General features: G+C 40.5%; 1 protein-coding gene across 2 annotated transcripts in view; it reads left to right on the top strand.

The window, feature by feature from the left end:
* Positions 1-18,232, top strand: part of CERS6 (ceramide synthase 6) — a 219,689-nt gene that overhangs the window by 83,647 nt on the left and 117,810 nt on the right. The window lies entirely within an intron of this gene.

Raw genomic sequence — 18,232 nt, 5'->3', positions numbered from 1 at the left:
GCAATTTAAGACTCCACCATTTCCTGTGGGAGGTTGTCTCGCAGTTTTCTAGAGTTCATTTCTAAGAAATCCTGATGTTTTAAAACTAGAATAGTCTCATACTGAGTTTTAGATAGAACTCCATTGTTTTTAGGTTCTGAATTACATTTATATGCTACCAGGATTTAGTGTATTAATGCTTAATTGGTATTGAAGGAACATAGAAAATTAAATCTACTTAAAATATTACAAGATTTTTTTCCTAAAGGGAAATAAGTGATAGACATTTTAATGTATAATGAACATAAAGGAAGAACATTAGAATATCTGTAAGATGTTTCTTCTTTTAGTAATGATGTGACATTGTGCTCTAGATATAGAAAGTCATATATTTGAGGTTAGAAAAACTGGCACACAGTGGAGCCTGAAAACAAATATTGGTCTTACCACCTCCAAAACACTCTTTCAAGTCAAGCAGTCATATTGTTGCTAACTAAAGAGTCCATTTACACATTCTGTTAGCAAGAGGAAAGGTGAGAGTTGGTGGAAGTTAGCAGAAACAGAGGTTTTTTTGGTTAGCCATAGTAATAAAACATTAAAGAAACTGATTAAAAATTCACAATATACTATTAACTTGTGCCAGTAGTGTGATTTTCTACTTTTGCCACAGACTAGACTATTAACTCCTACATGTTTCCAGTGTGTTTTATTATTTCTGTTTAGTTTCCTAAAGCTTGCTTTAGCATTCACTCCTGTTTTGTGGGCATAAAGGATGGGTCAGAATTTGGGCCCTAATAAATAATTCATGTGGTCATTTTATTCTCCAAGCAAAACCAAAGATGCGTTAATCATACATATTACTTATGTTAAAGCAAGGACTGAATGCAAGGGCATCTGGAGGCTATTTGTCAAGTATATTGACATGCTGCCTTAGTGGTAGAATGATTTTTCATATGAAACATGACCAATCAAATAAATGTAATTTTCATGTAAATAAACAGAGAAATTTCATTTCCAGGACTTTCAATTCCTTTTCTTCATATTTTACAAAGAAAATCCCTTATTTTAGTACTTACCTGGATCCAAGGACCTCCCCCCCACCAATAATAAGGTTCTGTGAATGGAAAACTTACTATAATTTTTCATGTATAGAATTTTATTATTGGGTGGGTTGCCTTAAATTTGTCCCCTCTACCACACTGGTGGGGAAAACACCAGTAGTAGGGGTAGGCAGCCTATCCCAATACCTTGCTCCCTTTGCTGCCTGAATCTCCCAGCCACTTGCCCTCCTTGCTGCTGCATGCCACACTTCTGGGTGCCTCTGTGCCAGTTCCTGTACTCAGGGTCCTGGGTACCTCCTACAGGGTCCTTCACCACAGTGGATCCCACACCACCTTACACCTCTGTTGTGTTTAGTCTCTTAACGTCCAATGCCTTGCCAAGTGGATTCCTGCTGCCACTTCTAACTGCAGATACTTCATTTTTATTTGATATTTGATTCTCAGACACATGTAGATAGGCCTGTGCAGCATAAGCCATGGGTACGTTGTTGAAAGACTTGACCAGATACCCAAGCCAAAGCTACGGAAGTCAGAAGTGTGGCTAAGTAGAAGGCCTCAAAAGCCTGTGTCTGTGTGACTGTAGTGTGAACCTTCACAGATGTAACAACTAGCTTGGTCAGCAAAGCAAAGAAAGCCATTCATGTGTTTAATTAGACACGATCAAACAGCACAAGGCCTAAAAGGAAACACTAAGGAAGAACTGTACAGCAAATAATCTAAATACTATATATTGTAGCTTCCTCTTGAAATAATTAGAAGTAGTGACTGATGTAACTAAATGTATTGAATGTTATTTTGCTATAATAGATGTACTTCTTTAGAATGCTTAGGTAGGCTATTCAAACAAACAAAAAAACACAAAGCAGCCTTAGCAGACCATAGACTAAGGTAGAGAAGTAACAAACCAGTGTGAAACAGCATTCCACAGTGGGGATGGAAAGGATGCAAGTCTCCTTTTGCTTTCTCAAGGATATAAATCCCCACTGATTGACATTTTTCAGGCTCACAAGAAATTTGGTTTAATCCAAGTTTCAAAATTTTCCACGAGACAAAAAAAGTAAATAAAACCAATTGAAGATCATTGATTAGACTATTACAACTAGCCATCTATAAATATGGGGCATAAACTGGAGGGAAGTTTGAACTTATGCTTTTGGGACTTCTCGTAAATTTGGACTTCTCCAGAGTTCAGTAAACCAACTCGGGTACCCAAGGGAACAGAGAAGCCTGACCAGGGGATCTGTTTCTTCCCTGAAACCAAAGCTTACATGACCATTGTCCAAATTGATCCAAATAAGTCTTCGCAATTGCGTATCCTAATAAAGTGTTCAGGTTGGGACTAGAATGGTCTCACTGGTCGGTCAGTCTTCTCTCAACCACAGTTAAAATTTAGCACAACATAAGGCTTTGTTTTTCCCTTGTTTGAATGGGTTTAAAAACTCTCATCTTGGAATTGAGTAAATAGAGTAATAAAACTAGGGTAAGATTATAGATAAATGTACATTATCAACAACTGGTAGTCTTGATATAGGTAACAATTTTAATTTGTGAAATCACTTCAGAAGATTACTTTGTTGTTTATCAACAACTTTGATTAATTTTTCTACAGGGATTGTGGTGGTGAATTTTTACTCTGTCTCATTAACATTTTGAAAAGGACAGGAATTTGAGACGTTTTCTAAAGCTTTTTTTTAAAAAATCCAGACAAAAGAAAAGGACAAATCAAGAAGTAACAGCAAAGCCATTTATTTTTTTCCCAAAATTAAGCACCCTCTTAATTCAGCAAAGACCTCATGGGCATTATTGCAATTTAAATACTTAAATAATACATGCATGTCCAAAAGAAGTAAGATGTTGGCTATGATAAATATTATAAACTGGTTCAAAGCTCAGCAAAGTGTAAATGTTGGCCAAATTCTGTTTGTATGTGGTTCTGACAGAATTTACCAGGAGCTACCTGACTTCTTCGTAGGGAGGGGAATATTCCTATGTGCACAGGTTTGCTGAGAGAATGCATACTACCACCATTTAAAATTAGGGAGCTATTTTTAAGCTATTCCTGTGACAGCGCACTTACTGATAAGGGAAACCATGCAATACAATAAACATCATCAAATGATAACCTCAAAGTGACATGTTCAGTATTTGGTCTGTTTACTGGCAATAGAGTTCTTGGAAGCTAATTTAATTTATGTGCCAATTCCCTTCCCTCTTCTCAATAACCGTCATTCATTCACTGTCTAGTTCAATGTATACATCCACAGTGCAGTACTGGAGGCACTGCTATTCTCAGGAAAGCTAACATTTGGAGTCAACAATAAAAATCCCTCCATCCCAATTCCATGTACTACTCACAGCTGTTAGTGTAATAAGAGAGGTTTTCTAGATGAACAATTCATGTGTGGGCAGCTACTTCAGAGACACAGGCTGTATAAAGCATATGTTCATGTTACGTTTGGGATGGGTGCTGGTGGCCTTCATGACTTCACTAGTAGGGTTTGAGTAAATGGTCATGTGGTCCCAGTGAAGGGCAAAGGAACTTTTAAAATGTCCTTTTGTAAATGAACACACACACAGATAAAGTGAAGTGATGGTGACTCCCACCTGCAGTTTTGACCAAGAGTAGGTCCTGGGCTTCCAGGAATGCTCACATCCTTGTCACTGACTGAAGTAATCAGCTGGTTTTGGGGGGGGGCGGATAAAAGTACAAGGGTACATATCAAGTGTAGAGCTGGTTAAATAAACAAACAAACAAATAAAATGGTACTTTACTGCAATCAAAATACTTTTTTTGTCCAGCATGGAATTTCTGTGGAGCTGGATGTGACGGAGTGGAGGGGAGGGAAAGAGACATGGGTACTTGCAACTGGGATATGGAATTAATTTCTGCCCCCGCCCCCACCACACACGCACACTATTTAATGATTTTTACAAAGGGGTACAGCTCCAATAGATGAAACTGGGTTACAGATTTAGCCAGCGGTTAACATGCTTGCCTTGGATGAGAAACATAGGTTAGAGTCCATGCCCCAAATCAGCAGAGCAGGGACTTCAGCCTGCATTTTCTATACTTTGGCTAACTGCACTAGCCTCTCGCCCTCCCCACCCCCCAGCCCAGTTCCGATCACTCACTTTTCACATTTTTTGAGGTGGGGGGGGGAGTACTTTAAGTTTTCTTCCTCACTGAAATTAAAGCAAGTTTCAAAATCTTTATGCTTTTTGTTTTTCTTTTAACTTGGCAATGCCTAAGAAACTAGTAAATTCTGTGCTGTCTGTTGCTAAGAGAAACTTGGTTATAAAAGACCTTTTGTTTATTAATATTAATATCTTCCAGAAATATTATAATTACAAATTTATGATTTCTTCTGCTGAACCTACACCAGGGATAACCGTAAGGTATTTTAAATCTGAAGTCTAGGTTTTCTTAATCATTGTCACCACATTAGGCAGGCCACTGGGAATGGGGCTTTAATAGTGTTGCCCATCTGCAAATATTATGGTGATGAATGCTACGGGAATGCCTGTACATAAGATCAAATAGTATCTGTAGGAACCAACTGGAGTATGTGCTATGTCTTGTTTTAAAGAGACGAGAAACATACTAGTTTACAATGATTATTTTAAGTATTGGCAAACAGATGGGCTGTTTCATCAATACTCTGCTTCTTGTCTAACTGTATCTAAGATTTAGCAATGGTATTTTGTGTAAAAGCCAAGAAGAGGATCCAATAATTTTAATCTCAGCTTCTTCATAGGGCTCATATATGTAACCGTTTCCATGTTTACTGTCCCTCAGGTAATACAGTCAGATTTAGAAAGATTCATGCTGTCACATAGTGGGAATTTATTTTGGCAGCAAAGAGCCAGAGAGAGCATTCTCTTCCTTACGTGATGGATCCAGTGGTTTAAATGCAGAAGGTATATCGTAGACACCAGTTGGTAGGAACATGTTGGTGTTCTCAGGCTGTATTACTCCTAAATGGTAGTTGCTGTTTGAGAGAATGTAATTTGTATGCACATTATGGTAAACGTCCTCAGGAAAATCTTGCTGGTAAAAGATTGTTCCTCTTCCGTGTACTATGGCAAACACACATCAATTATATTAAGGAGGCCTTGGATCTTCTGTCCTAGCTTTCTAGACTACTGTTCTTCTCTATTCTTCCTTTTTCCCACATGAACAAAGGGATTTGCAGGTTAACCATTCTGGGCCTACAGTAGGAAAAAAACAGGAGACAATAAATGTAAAGGGTATTTCATGACTGGTGAAGCATATGATGGGCAAGTGGGTTACCAATGCATTTGAGCATATTTTGTATTGTGATAGCAGATGAAAGAAAGGGGGTTCTATCTCCATTTAAGAGCAGTGGGCACAGCCAGAACACTATCCATCCTATTTTAAGCTTTCACATCTCAGTAAGGTGAATTATGATTGCTGCTCCTTCACTTGTGTTCTTTTGAATTTTTTTTCCATGTGAAATGTTTGCGGGGGAAAAAGGCCTACAGTAAAGAAAACTGCTTGTCATATCCTTCGTGTGAATTTTTTGTGTAGTTCGTGACTTGACACTCTTATCACTTTTCTTGAATAGTAGAATAATTCCCTTTACAAAATTCTAGTGGTGAAATAAGTTGGAAGACAGCTGCATGGATGCTGAGTATTCAGATCTGTGCTGGTGGGAGTCTTAACAAATAGTCACTCATGCCAGTAATATGTGTCATAGAAATGCTGTAGCAGAAAAGTGGGAGACAAAAAGCTCCTAGATCTGAATTTCGATAGCCTCAGGCCCACTTAAAATACTCATAATAACATTTTTAATTCAGTACTCTTCAATTTGCAAGCAGCGCATGATGAATGGTTAATATAAAGACCTTGTTACATATTACACTGTGACCCACACAAATATTGATCAGCGTTAGTGTGTCTGAGTTTAGAGCAGTCTCGCATTCAAGCCAGCGAAGGACTGGAGGACTAAAAGGTAAGCCCCCCTGCCATTCCAGGCCCCCCTGGATCCCTGTGCCTCCTGGGAATCTCCATCCCCACTTGTGGTTACCCATGCTGTCTGCCCTGCCTGCCTGGACCCCACTGTGGTTGCTGCTGGGCTGCTGTTCTTCTGCAGCCTGAGCCAGGCTCAAAGCACAATGGCAGCGGTGGCTCGGCAGCTGGATTAACCCTTCTCTATTTGTGCAGGCAGCCACAAGTAAGTATGTGTAAAGTGGGGACAGGGGAGCTGTGAGCACGGTTTTTGTGTGGGCAGGGGTGCAGTGGGCTCAATCCAGGCCATGGAGGAGGGGCAGTAAGTGGGGTGTTTACACTAAGGTACAACCTAGAGTTGGGTAACAGGGATCAGAGATGATACTGCCTTGGACTGGTGCAATTTTGACTGCTTAAAACTAGTTTCAGATGTTAATGTGGAGTCATTCCAGGGATTAAAAGCAATAGGGGCTCTCCAAAATTACTGTGTAACAAGGCCCTAATACTGCTTTGTCAACACAAATTTTGAACTATTTAATTTAATGCACAGTGGCAAACTAATCAGTGTTTAGAAGAAAGGATATCTAGTTTATAAATCTAGTGCTGATAGATCCAGGGCACTTGTATTCAGAGTGCAAATACAGCGTGTATGTACAAAACAGGGAAGAGTTGAGGCAGTATCACCAGCAGAGCATTGTTTTCTCTTACAATGACTTATATTGACTACAGATCAAAGACTCACGCATCCAAAATCTGCCACTCCTTTCCTTTGTAAATCCTTATCAGATTTTGTTTTTCTACTCTTATGCTTGTTTCTGGTCCCACTGAAACCATTTCTCCTCATTTTCAGCCCCCAAATGCATTCTTTCTACCTCACTCTTCAAGAAACAGACCTTATTTGATTATCTGGGAGGCCAAATTCAGAACTGATATTGGGAGAGTTTGTAAAGGATACACTATGAAAAAGACCTCACAAGTGACCCCTGAATTTACCCCTGAGTCTAGATATGAGTGTTGTTTTTTTGTTCTTTTTTTTTAAAGGACAACTATGGAGGTGTCAGGGAAGTACCCAAAGGAGCAAGCATTCAGAGAAAATAGTTTCTGGGTTTGAAGGTGCTGCGTGGAACATACAGAATTAACAGCAAGAAGAATGTATTTTTTGTATGGCAGTAATACCAAAGTGGCCAGAGAGCTCTGAAGGATTCCCCTCAGAGTTTTCTTTGTATTCTTGTGGAAAGGAAGGGACCTTATCTTGTGAAAGAAGATGAGGGTCAGAGCCACAAGCTCTTCACCGAGTAGGAGACAACTGCCTCTGCTGCTACTTAAGCATCAAGGGCTCACTGTAACTACCCACTGATGGACTCCTGCAGCCCTGATTGACAATGAGACCTCTTTGTAAGAGACAGCTGCCTTTCAAAGGCTTCTGCATAGGATTGCAGGACTTCTTGTTCAGTCACCCTTGGCTCAGGTGCTAGACTGTTGCAGAAAGGAGTAGTTGCTATTAGGGCTGTGTGAAGCTTCAGTCACTGATTTGATTCAGTGGAGATTTGGCCTATTTCAGCAGCTGAATCTCCGTATCCGAATCTAATCAGGACCCTTTAATCTCTCTAAATCGAATCGGAAACCTCCAAATCGATTCAGAGAGATTCAATGATTTGGACATAGACACAGCTTTAAATGTTTTTTCTGCATACCTCAAAGTACCAGGTGGCTAATGAATGCTGAGACGGTGGGGCAGATGAAGTGTCCCACAGAAGCACAGGGGGGGTCCACAGCATGGTAGGCAATGGACCCAGAAGCACTTCTGGGTTTGCACAGAGCGCGCAGGCCCCACCCCCCCTTGCCTGCCAGCTTGGCAACTGGTGCCTCCTGGGCCTGGGGGTGGCACCCAGGGTCCTCCTGTGGCCAATTGCAAAGCCAGGGGACACGGGGGGGGGGGGGGTCTACCGCCAAGCACCAGGGGGGGCCCCTGTGCTTCTATGGGATACTCTATCTGCCCCACCATCTCAGCATTCACGAGCCGCACCTGGTACCTTAAGGTATGTAGAAAAAACATTTAAAGCTGTCTATGGCCAAATCGCTGATTCTCCAAATCAGCATTAAATTTTCAGATTCAGCCAGATCAAATCAGGACAGTGATCTGAATCAACGAAACAAATTACCGTCCCCCAAATCTGGCCAAATCTTGCACACCCCTAGTTGCTATCTAATTAAGCTAACAGGTAAGTCCAGTCATTGTAACCAGGTCTTGAGAGGCTGGAATCTCTCAAGGGGAAACCTTGTTAACAACTAAATTCAGGGAGGAATTTTAAGTTGAAATTTGTATTGTGATTACCAAAGTTCCTGTTGAGGATGTGGTAGACACTTTGCCTGTTTTAGTATGGTGTTAAGAGATCTGGATGCCGAAGAACTGGCTCCCTCTGGGGAGCCATCATTTTATTTTCAGTAAGTTTTTTTTTTTTTAATTTTCCTCTACAGATTTTGCAGATTTCAAAAGGTTATAGAACTAGAACAATATTTCTGAGGATATCTGCTACCCGCTGTGGCTAACAAGTATTGCCTTGGGTTATTATAATCTTTGGCTTTTACTTGAACATTCTGTAAATAGACAACACCAGTCTCTCCAAGAGAACAAGGGAAAAAATGACCCAAATAATGTTTGTGTGTCATAATGGCATTGGTGAAAGCAAGTAAATGGATCATCAGAAACCCAGGGATTTGGCGTAAGCTGATACTGTTTCTTAACAACCTTCAGGGAAAGGAGTTGCAACTTTCTTGCAAGAATAATGTATGAAATAAAGTTGTGTATTTTTAAAAATCCAGGAATGCCATAATGGGGATAATTTAAAAGCTGATGCTTGTTGTTATCAAATCCTTGGTAACTTCATAAATATTGTGATTTTTTGTTTTTCTTCCTTTAAAGTACCAACAGTTGAAGTTGGATGGCTGTCAGTGAATCAGCTTTCATTTTCATTTTACTTTCATTTTAAAGTACATTTCTTGCCATAATGGTTGTGGTCAAATAGTTGGAAATGTGGCACTTAAATGATCCAACATCAAAAGCTGAATTAAATAAATCTAAAAAAACCTTCTTTTTTTTTATAGCCAGTTTTATGATTTTGGAGTCTTTTTCATAATTTTTTCAGCACTTGGAGTTGCAAGTACTGGATTCTTGAATTCTTCACTGTTGCATTCTTCAGAGAACTCTTAAAAGATCTTGGGGCTATTGCAAATCCATACAGTAAACATTTACAATATACTGTGATGACGCACATGTTAATCTGAATCTTTGATAAGTTGCAAAATGTCATTACAGTTTCTTCCTCAGGGCTTTGCTTTCCTAGAAGTAATATTTTTTTATTGTGTTTCCACAGCAATCAAAGACATCAACAAAGACGTGTTATGAAATATTTTTCAAAGCAGTGGGTAAAATATCCTTAATTATGAGAGGCAAGGCAATCTGTACTTTGGGAAACAGACTGAAAAGGATTGGAGTTTGCCTTTGAGCAGCTACATGATTTAAGTAACTTGTACTCCAAGTCAGTTTACACTTCCTCACACTGTTCAGCTTGTAAGCAGAACCTAAGCTAGACTCTCTTGTACTTAAATAGACTAGAGTAAGTAGGGCAGAGGGAGGGGGAAAATTGATATCAGTGGGTCTGAAAGCCAGTGGAGCTGAACTAGCTTACTGCAGCTGAGGATGTGGCTTGTCAACTGCAAATTAATGCAAACTTAAGCTACAAATTAATCTCCAACCTGGAGCAATATATAACAAGAGCCAACAGGTAGGAGCTGAAGCCAGACAAATTCAGATTTTTAATATAAAGAATGGTTAACTACCATTTTAATTATCCTCAAGAGCAGTCAGGAGTCTCCTACATCTTGCTGTCTTCTGATTTCTTTTGAACTTTAGCTAACCATAATGTTGGGTAACTGGATGAAATTAAGGATTTGTTTATACTGGGGCAGCATTATGATCTGGTGGGGATGTTCCTGAGCACATTTCACCAACTGTATCTAGTTTCGGGCCCCTCTACTACAGAAAGCATGTGGACAAATTGGAAAGAGTCCTGTGGAGGGCAGCAAAAATTGTTAGGAGGCTGGATCACACAACTTCTGAGGAGAGATGAGGAAACCGGGATTATTTGGTCTGGAGAAGAGAACACTGGGGGGGATTTAATTACTGTCTTCCACTACCTGAAAGAGGATGGAGCTGGACAGTTCTCAATAGTGGCAGATGATGGGACAAGAAGCAGTGGTCTCAGGTTTCAGCAAGGGAAGCTTAGTTTAAATATTAGGAAAAACTTTCTCACTAGGAGGGTAGTAAAGCACTGGAATGGGCTACCTAGAGAAGTTATGGAATCTTTATCTTTAGAGGTTTGGAAGACCTGGGCAGACAAAGACTTGGTAGGGATTATATAGGTAGGGGTGGTCTTATTTTGAGCAGAGGGTTGGACTAGACCTCCTGGGGTCCCTTCCAGCCTAATTTTCTATGATTTTAACACGCTCACGTTCACATGCTCCAAGCTTGAAAATGAGGCTGCTTCCAGATCATTCCCATCAGCTGTCTCTTGTATATGCAAGATGGAGGTCTTCAGCAGCCATTAGGGGTATTTAACCAATATTTCTGGGGCTAGAGTGTGTTAACAGAAGCCAGAGGGTAGGGCATGCTCTAGCATCTCACTGCATTGTAGATGTGCCTTAAGGCATGTCCTAATGAGAGGTCAGACCATTAGATAATCTAATTTTCCATCCTGGTCTAAACTTGGTGAATTGTCGGGCAGGGGATAGATATATCACTTTATACAGGTTTAATAATATCATCAATACCAGGAAACAAATAACGAAAGGGCTAGGCACTATATTGCACAGTTGGATAAACCTTCTTTGAAGGTGATTATATAGATCTTACTCAGGTGAGCTCTTAACTGTGTCAAGAGGGAGATAACCATATATTTTCACCTCACTACCCGACTCCATAGTGAAATACATGCTTGGATGCAATCCAAGCTATTTCTTCGCTAGTTTTAAATTAGTATTTTCATTAAATGTGTGCTATCAAAAGTGTGTTAGTGCTTTTCAAACAAAAATGCAAACAGTGAATGAAGACTATTTCAAAATGACAATGAGAAAGATCAGGGAGGTGTTGGGAGAGGAAAAGGAGGGAAGATGTCACTTTCATACATAATAAAAAATATATCAACAAAAATATGTGGCATTATAGAGAAAGTAAACGAGGAAGTTTAGTTCTCCCTGTCTGATAATAGGAGAATAAGGGCATACTCAAAGCAGACAAATTCAAAACTGCTAAAAGAAAGTTCTTAGCCTGTGGTACTTGATGTCTCAGGATATTCTTGAGGACAGTATTTAGTTAGAAGCAAAGAGGGATTGAAAACATATATGGATAACAAGAATATTCAGTGTTGTGTTGATGTACAGATAGTGACCACAAGGAGCTGTGTAGTTCTTTCATGTTCTTGATATTGCTCAGAGGTTAAATACAGCCAAATAGCAATGTGAAAATCAGTGGTGAAGGATAAATCCTTGTGTTTTCATGGATAAACTAGTCAGTAATTTTTAGGGGTGAAGATGATACCCTGGGTGGGGGAAGGAATTATCCTCTTTCTATGTTAATGTTTATTGCACCTTTGTTTACAGCATCTAGTTTGGCCACTGTTAGAGATTATCTGCTGTACCAGATGGATCACAGGTCTGATTCTGTAGGGCATTGCTATATTTTAAATTTACACAGGAACTGCTTTTTTAAAGATGATATTTTGAAAATGTCGACCATTTGGGTTATGATGGTATGCTGCATTAGTGGCAGGTATTGTTTATTTAGACATGTTAAGTAAATTTTAGATGACAGTGGAAAACTAGGAGTTAGAAGGACAGAATGGGCTTTCACTGAAAAGAATGATTTTGCTTAGTGGACAGAAGAAAAGCAAGAGGTATAATTAGTGCCAGATTTTTTTTTAAGAGCCTTGGAAGGGAGGAAAATGAGACGTGTAAGGAGCTAAAGCATTGAAATGTCAGTGCTACCAAAGACTCATGATCTTAGCAGGAGGGCATGAGGCAGTTATTAGAAGCCACATTTTGAAGAGGCAATAGTGGGGGATGGAGGTGAGCTGCAGAAGTCACAGAAGAGGCAATGGTTCAGTTATTTGGGAGAAGTTAAGGAACGGGGGAGGTGTTGTTGTTTTTGTTTTCTTTTAACTTTTTTTTTCTTAGCGTGAAAAGTGAAATAGTATCTTGAGATATTGTCAGGATTTGGTATATCTTCAGTAAGCAAGTCAAGTATTACTGCTTTTTTTTAATGCTCATTAGGACTGAGCAAACATTTGCCAGCTGTTTCATTTCAATGTTTTGACTCATTTCGAGCTTGAAACAGTAAAACCAAAATGAAATGAAAGGCTTTGAAACAGCCTCAAAATGCAGTGAGGGCAGTTGAAACATTTAGAGTTTCAAAGTTGGGCTTCCTTGCAGGGAAACAGAAACTAAGGAGAGGGAGGGGGAAGGGTGGGGAAGGACTGCTGTCATATTGACTGTGTAGCTGGCCAGTGTCTGTGATCCTTCCTTGAGGTCACTTCCAATCCCAGTGCTCTGGGGGTGGGACGGAAAAATAGCTGTGCCTTAACACACACACACAGTCAGACATGTCACAAGTTTTGTTTGTCCGCAGCCTGAGGTGCAAACTTAAGGGGTGATTCAATAAAGAAAGCAGACTGCTCGCATCAAAGTGATAGGGTATGGTTAAAATGTGATCTTAGGGGATGCTGAGATGAGTATCTCCATTTTAAGTTGCTTCAGGCTTGTTAAAACTTGTACCCAACTATATGTATTTACTGCATGATCCTGGTTGTGGGATAGTCCTGGCTCCAGAATGGTACTGTTTTTCTTCCTAACGTGTTTTACCAGGGGTGACTGGTACCTCCTGAGTCTGGGAGAGCACAATTTGTGGGTAGGCCTGGGGGCAGGCCCAAAGCCTCATCTCCACTCCTATACTTCTGTGCTGTGGCTTAGTACTCCCCTCCCCCCCTCCCCCCAACATGCCACTGGCCCACATGGCAAAACAACTGCCCCATCCTGAGCAGTGCCAAGTTGGAGGGACAATATGAGAGCGGGTACATGCCTCCCTGTACCCCCCTCCCACCAGTTGCCTGTGTGTTTTGCATGTGTTGCACTTGATGTAGAATAGGTCTTCTCCATGGTAAAATTATGCATGTGGTTCACTTTGGTACATATTTATTTAAAATGTTCAGTTTTTTCCTAATCCTCTCAAAGAAAGTGCTACAAGTTCTGTAGACATAAAAAAATAAAGCAGTATAATGTCTAATGTTTGCACATAGACATGCTATCATGACAGACCTGTCATCCAGTGCTGTGCTTCACAGATGTCTGTGAATTGGAGGATGCTGCAGGTTAGCAAAGCTGAGAAGTTCCTCAGTACCTTTTAACAAACCTAAATTATTTTCAAACTATATTACGACTGTTATTTTTAAATAATCTAGATGGCCACATCCCTGTTAGAAAAATTTTAGCTCAGCCTTTCAGTATTAAGAGAATGACAAATTATGGAAACACTAACAGAAAAGAAAAAATGAATTGGGTCCTGGCCCTGCATTATTAAAGTCAATGGGAGTTTTTTCAGTGACTTCAGTAAGAGGAAGATTACTTTGTAATTGACTCTCTAATTAACTTTGTAAAGTTAACGCTCCCTGATCAAAGCTGTAAGATTTACAGTTAAATCAAAGAAATGTAGGATTTCCCGAGAATATTTTTCAGTGAGTCTGACTGGGACTGACAGCTAGTGATTTTGACACCAGAAAAGTGTTACAAGTTTTATGTAGAATACATGAGACACCACACTAGTGCAGCTATAGTGCCTCCAGTTTGGGAGCTAGCACCCACAAAGTGGGCATGGCACATCTTAGTGGTGCTGCCTAGTGCTGGTCAGACATATTCGAGGGCATTCCAGGTGTGTGCATCTGGTAGGAGTCCTTAGAGCAGCTCTGAAGTCAGCCCACCATCCCTCTATAGTCTTCCTGGCCAGGAGTTCTTCATCCTGTGGCTTGCAGGCTAGACTCCTTAGCTTGGCTAAGCCCCAGGCTTATAAGCTGCTCAAGCCCTGCCACATTTGGTCAGGTTCTCTATCAGCTGACTTGCCCACAGGACTGTTTATTAACTCCAGACTTGCGGGCTGCCCTTGGTTCACAAAAACTCTTCCCTTAAAGGAACCGTTCTGCTTTTCCTTAACAGGGTAAAGGTTCCCTGTTACATTCAGGAGACCTAACTCCTGTCTTAACTATAGATGGAGGGAGAAAATATTATTTGTGGGGGCTGAGTGCTTGCGTCAGTATGAGAAGTACAATTCCCATCATGTTCTGCATAGTGTGATGCATGTGCAGTTAGCCTCTTCTCCCTCAGCCACATGGAGCTGTGCATGCATGGGGTGCTGGCCTGGCTGCACACTAAGCAGCACTGTGGTGCTGCTGCTGTCCCCAGCCACCAAGAAATTAGTTTTGGGGGGGCTAAGCATCCTCCCCCACCCCCTGGCCTTCCATAGCCTATGATCCCAACTATACATTTGTTCCAATAAAACATATTCCTCAAAGTAATCCTTGACAGTTGCATAATTCCTGGCACCACAGCTACAACATTGCTCTAACACTGCCATAATATTCATGAGGAAGCGGTCATGCTTTTCAGTTAGCTCATTGTAACCAGATTCTGTGTCTGAACAGAAAAAATACTGGGCCGAGTTATATGGCATGCTCTGTTCAAAGTTACACTAGTGCAGTAGTGTGAAGAGAGAAGGACACCAGACCTTTCCTGCATTGAGGAAAGACCTCAGTGGATGTGTGAGCTTTGACAGCTCTCCCTTTCCAACCTTATAGCTCCCTCAATATCTATGGAGAGTGGTCATGATGGATGGTCTTTTGGACTGTTTTGTTTTCAGTGGGGCTGGTATAAAGCAAGGTCCATAATTTGGCTCCCTTTCTCCCTGCTCAGCTGTGCCCCAATAAAAATTGGGTGTATGCTTTTATGTTTTAATTAGGCTATATTTAAACTGATTGTAAATTATTGAAAGCTGTTATTGCAGAGTCAAGCCTGCATTTCAGAATGCCCTATGTCTCCACTGTGTTTTACTATAGGGAGCACACACTGCCTTTAGTCTTAGAACTAGAGCTCCAGGGAGAAGTACATGAAGTCTGTCTGTTGGTGTCAAGCAGCAGTTGTCAAGCATTGTCTTTTATACAGCTTGTCTTGTTTCTCACCTGCCATGACAGATGTACAAACTCTTTGTTAGTTTCTGATTTGAGGGATGTCTGCTGCACATCTCAGATTTCATAGACTTTCATAGATATTAGGGCTCGAAGGGACCTCGGCAGATTGTCAAGTCCAGCCCCCTGTCCCAGGGGTAGCAAGTCAGCAGGGGTCGTAGGATCCCAGCAAGATAAACATCCAAATTTCTCTTGAAGGCGTTCAAAGTAGGTGCTTGAGCCACCTCCACCTCTAGATCAAGCTAACTTTAAAACTATATTCAGTCATACTAAAACCTGTTAATTTCCTATTGCTTGTGAATTTCTTCCTCGTGCTTTAAAGTGGGTTATTCAAACTCCCTTCTGCCTTGGGTGACACAGTTTTAAACATGGATAATAAATTTAAATTAACTCATGTGCAGGTCACGTGAAGATACCATCACTTAACATTATCGCTGAACAGTAAAGCAAGGTTGTAGTAAGTGAACTAGATTCACTTTCTCATGTAGTTTGTGTGCGCTCATCATTGCTTTATGTCATGGAAATTGAATAAGCTTTCCTTAAATTCTACTTAATATGAATACTAATTTCAAATTAGGTTGAGTAAATCTACTTAGAACTGTAACTGTTTGGTACACCACATGGGGAGAACAGACATAGAGCTGAACAGACAATAGTAGCTATTTTCTTTCCGGGTGTCTTCACACCTTTAAAATGGCTTGTGTTAAACTGCATGTTGAGCATGCTTTGTGGTGTACTGGGGAACCTCATTCTAATAGAAATCAATCAACACCCCAGACAGTAGGGATTATATTCTTGTCTAGTGCCAGGTAGGGATGTTCATGAAATTTTCAGGAGGAGCCAATGGAACATATAAGGAAATGTAAATTTTGTTTTGAATGCTCTGGAATTGAAGGTAACTCCTTAAGCTTACTGTAGGCAATTTGGGAGTTCTGATATTGGGCATCTAAAAGCTGAGCATGAGGATTAAGTTTTATTGAGATAGCAATTTTGTTTCTAGTTGGACATAAAATTAAGGGATTTTCATTTTGGTACTAGTCCATTCTTAACATGAATTCAAAGATAGTATTGTTGCTGTCCCCAAACTGACAAATTCTGCAGAGATAGAATGTGAGGTGGATTTTTTGGATACTCTAGTAAAGTTTCTGTTTAAGTTGTGGTTTTTCTATTTTGTTTTTCTGTTGCTCTGTTTTGTCACTTACTCATAATAAATCTTTTGGATTAGTAGGAGGTTTCAAGTGAGGTTCTAATAGGGGTCTCGTTTGGGTCCAGTGATGTTAAAAACTTGGGATGTGGGAATAAAGGAAATACTGATTAAAAATTTACTGATGACACCAAAGTGTTTGGAACACCTCCTCGCTTTAAGGATTAAAGATTAAAATTCAAAGGGATCTGAAGAAATTGGGAAACAGAGTGATAGAAAACAAAATGGAATTCTGCTAAGACAAATGTAAAGTGTTACACCTTGTAGAAGAGCTAAATGAATGCATATGGAATAGGGGATAATAGCATTGACAGTTGCACTGCAAGTAGGATCTGGGGTTCATGGTGGATTACCAAGTCAACATGAGTCAGCAACATGATGCTCATATGTGCCTTTGTGTGTTCTTGCTCTTTTGCATGCAGGTTAAGTGGGGACAAGATTTATTTTATTTTTCCAAACATTTGAAAGGCTTTCATAAAGAAAATGGAGAAGTCTTGTTTTTCCTGACTATAGAGGGAAGGACACATGATAATCTGCATTAAAACAGATTTAAAGTACATCTGAGGTGAAATTTCCAAACTATAATAATGGCAGGACAATGGAATGAGGTGCCTAGAGAAGTTATGGAAACTTTCACTGGAGGTTTTCAAGAAGCAGCTGGACGTGTTTGTGTGGGATGGGTTATGATGGGTGTAATGATTAAAATGCCTTTCAATAGTTTGAACAGCAGTACAAGCTCCTTGAAATGTTCTGAAAGTGGTTGAAATGCTCCAAAATAGCAGCTCTTTAAATAAGGTGCTCTTCTCATTCAGGGGAGACTAGGATTTCTTAGGGTGATATCTTTTATTGGATCATCTGCATCTTAGGTTGTGTATTTTCCATTGTCAGTGGTGGATTTTGATATCTTTCGTGTTTATGGTAATGTTAGAGTAATGTTATAGCCAGGTTGTTCAGGAATTCTGCAAGAGGCAAGGATTCCTTAGCAGTTGGTCCAACAGAAGAGATCACTCTTAGAGATCTCTGCTTCTTGCATAATTCCTGAACCATCACAGTTGCAACACGCCTCTTTAATTCTGTAGTACTATTTTGGACTGTGTTACTGCCAGCTCTCAACCATCAGTGGTGCTGGGACCCCTGTGGAATTTCCACCCCCCCTACTGGGGCCCTTGCTTCCTGTGAACTCCTGGGGCTCCTATACACGTGCAGCAAGGCTGCTCCAATGCACTGTAACTACAATGCATCGGAGCCAACTTGATTAATTGACTCTGCTGGAGCTAGTAATTACCATACTTCTACAGACTCCAGTGTCCCATTTATCAACATCCCCGTGCTGAAAAATGGCATTGGGGGTGCTTTAACTAAAGCTTACTGGACTGCACTTGTCTGGACAGGCCCCCTGTGGCTGAGTTTAGGAACCTTTTTCTCTGTACTCTCCTCTTCTTTCCTTTCCCCCCCACCCCATTTTAGTTATCCTCTGCTTTCTCCCCTCTACTTCCCATCCCTGTGAAGGGAGAGAGGATTGGAAAACAGCTCCAGATCAGCTCCCTACAGCATATTCTAGCATCCCCTAGCTGGCACTAGACAAGAATGCAGCACTTTAAAATGCTGCAGCTGGAAACAGCACAGGGAAGGGAATATATATCAATACTTTTACATGTGCCAGATGTCTCCTCCAACATGTACTAAATGGCACACTCTAGCAGTCTCCGTGTCCCTGGATTCAGCATCCCCAAAC

This window comes from Crocodylus porosus, unplaced genomic scaffold, assembly GCF_001723895.1.
Source record: "Crocodylus porosus isolate Cpor-Errol unplaced genomic scaffold, CroPor_comp1, whole genome shotgun sequence".
Taxonomy (NCBI): Eukaryota; Metazoa; Chordata; order Crocodylia; family Crocodylidae; genus Crocodylus; species Crocodylus porosus.
This window is presented reverse-complemented; position numbering and strand designations above follow the sequence as displayed.